The sequence below is a fragment of the Alligator sinensis genome, unplaced genomic scaffold (assembly GCF_000455745.1).
Source record: "Alligator sinensis unplaced genomic scaffold, ASM45574v1 scaffold1496_1, whole genome shotgun sequence".
NCBI classification, from domain to species: Eukaryota; Metazoa; Chordata; order Crocodylia; family Alligatoridae; genus Alligator; species Alligator sinensis.
In genome coordinates, this window is record NW_005842615.1 from 65,778 (window position 1) to 68,958 (window position 3,181).

Genomic DNA, 3,181 nt, shown 5'->3' on the forward strand with positions numbered 1-3,181 from the left:
CTAATTTCACCCTTTCCATATATCTTTTTTCAGTGAATTTTGACCTGGACAAACAACTAGGCAGATAACAGAGTGATTGGCCAGGTGATGAGGGAATGAGGATGCTAACTCTCTATGGGTCTTCTGGTGGGCTTGCTAGCTCTGTGGAGATTGACCAGAGAGGTTTCAGTGATGTGGAATAAGACTCAACAGCTCATTGTATATGTGGCCTCACAGGACAGAGGCTTGTGATCACTACCAGCCTTTTCTTGGTCTGATTAGCTCTCTAAATGTGAAAGCCGCTAACAGTCTCCCAGACAACCCAGCCCTTCTGCTTGGGTCTTCTGTTGGATCCCAGAAGATGCACTAACTTGGCCTTGCCTCCCGCATATTCAACATCATCCGCAACACTGGTACTGGCAACCAGTGCCAGGCAGCAGGTGTGCAAGTCTCCTCCCTCAGATGGTTGACTCTCAGAGCATCTGAGACAGGGCATGAAGCATGGGACACCAGTAGCTGTCAGCTGCCTGGCATTGCAGGGTCAGGGTGAACTGTCAGCTTCCTAGGGAGTGACAATTCCTACCCAGGGATGATGCATTGCTTCAGTGCTAAGAGGAGTTGAGCGGTATAAAACCTGAGACCTCCACCCTCCCAATAGAGGGCCAGCAGCTGAACTTGAGCTTGTACTTTCCCAGGAAACTCATACCTTTCTGGGGCTTACACAGAACAGTGAGGACAAGGAGGATGCTTTTCATTTTGCTGCTGTCGGGGAAGTGGGTCTTAAAGGGTTCGGCCGGGGCATGAAGGGGTGAAATCCTGCACAGCTGGATGATGAAAGGGCATGAGTGGCGCCTGTACCTGCTCTCTCCTCATCTGCTCAAGGCAGGACAAAACAGCTGGAAGAGCACACCGAAGCAGCACTGCTCCAGCACAGTCACTGGAAACATCTGGCCTCATGCTGGGCCTCCCAAGAGCCTGGCTGGGACTGGAGAATATAAGCAAGGAGAACCCATGAGCCAACAGAGGAGAGGAGAGAGGGTTCAGCATGGTTTCCTTCCCTCTTCCCACTCTGTTGCTGTCTTCCCTTCCCTTTTCCCCTCTTTCTTCCTCTTCCATTCTTTAGCTTCTCTACCTTTTGCTTATTTTCCTTGTCGGCTGTCCTGTCTTTGGGAACCAGGCACCCCGGCCTCCCCCATTTCAGCCCCCCTTCTCTTTCCTATCTTCCCCACATTTTCCTGCCCACTCCCTTTTTTGTCCCACTTTCTCCTCTTCTGGTTTATCTCAGCAATTGCAAACAGGAAGGCTGGGGACACCCTCCCTGCCCCACCTGGGAGATGGGGAAGCTGTAATAAGCCCTGGTTGCCCCAGCTAGGCAGAGGGTTGGGGAAACCCTTTCAGCTCCTTACTCCCTTCAGCCAGATCAGCCTGTGGGAGGGAAAGCAGGATAATGAAGAGACAGCACTATCCTGCTGCCATGGTGTGACACACTGCTGTCAGCAGCAGGGTCCGAGACACTCACTGCGGTCTACTGTAGGGGTAGGGGGTGGTGGCCTGGACTGAGACCCCTACAGCAGGCCTGCATTCAGCTGGCACTGCTGCCAGCAAGGCAAAGTGCCCTTGGCTCCCACTTGAAATTGGGCCAAGGCTCCAGCCAACACAGCTGTGCCTGGAGACTATTCATTTCCCTCTTCAAGTGCTGCATTAGGCCACCAGGGAGATTTGGGAGCTGATAGGACCCATGAGGAGTTCAGAGCAGTGTTGAGGACATCCTGGCATGAGAGTCTAGACCACCCCTGAGGGAAAGGGGTGTGGAGAAGAGAAGGGCTGGCCTTGTGGTAAAGGGGCTGGATTAGATCTGGGCTCAGCGCTTGGCTCTGCCATGGACTCTCAGTGTAGCTGTGAACAAGTCGCTTATTAGAACCAACGTATATCCGTGTCCCAGCCATTACATGGGGGCAGTCAGATGCCTAATCTCCCACACAGTGACAGAGACTCGACAAAGGCTAAAATGAAAGAGCCCAAGTCTTGGCTGAGTCTTGTGGGACTTCCGTAAAATAAAACAGCAATTAAAGTGTTCTCCACACTTTGATAAAGGCTGAGAATCCCTGGCCTAGCCAGTACCAGTTTATAGGCTGAGAAGAAAACAAATGAAGTGTATAATAGCTTGCTTGGTCTGCGTGCATCCTTGGTATTTGGACTGTGAATCCCTATATCGCCAGGTTTATTCCAGATGTGTAAACTCTGTACAACCTTTCAGGCTCACCCAGGCCTGGAGTTTTGCAATCCTGTAAAGCCCAGCAGTATTTTTTAAACGTGAGTGCCAATCTGCCTGCATTTTTCCAGCTGGGGCACTCTGCATGGGGCTTATTAATCTGGAATGAACCTGCAAACCTTGTATAAGGCAGGTGTGTACAATATAATGCACTGTAATTGTGGGCTGTAAATCTTAGGAATGTGTTTTAGGGACCTAGTTTGCAGTTCCCCCATGAGGTCAAGAGATACATGAGTGAGGTTTTGCTGCAGTTTTATTGGGAGCCAGCTGTGAGTGGCTCAGTGGGGCTCTCATGGGAATGGTGCATCAGGCTGGGAGTGCTGTCTGCAGAGGTTGGTATCAAAAGCAATACAGTCCCTTCATACCTCTGCAGGCGCCAGAGGCAGAAGTCTTAAGAGCAGCCAAGGCAGGACACTTTAAAGCGGCTTCACAGCAGCGTTTCTGGGTTGGGGAGGGAATGAGTGGGCAGGGCGTGCTTGGGGCATTCTTCCCAGAGATATTTCATAATCATTAATGCACTAGTTCCCATCACACACTCAGAGGCAGGTAGTGTTGTTGTCCCCCTTTTACAGACAGAGCTCTGAGGCAAGGAGAGGCTAGGTGATTTGGCCAAGGCCATACTAAAAACCTGGGGCAGAGTAAGGACTTAAGTCCAGGTTTTCTAAGTTTCATCCTCACCATTGGATCATCCTATGTCTTCTGGAAGTGCCCCATACTGTTTTCTAGCAGTCCCTTGGGCCAACCTAGGAGCAGCAGCAACAGCTCTGGAAACTTATTGAATGCTCCTTTCATGGCCAAGGGAATGTGTCTACTGGCCACTAGTTGGGGGACAAGCCTTAAAATGGCTTAGGGTTCCAGTTTAGGGGAGCAATGAGGATGTATATCTGAAGCGTCGTTGAAATAGCAGCGGTGCTTCAGCCTGCAAAGCAG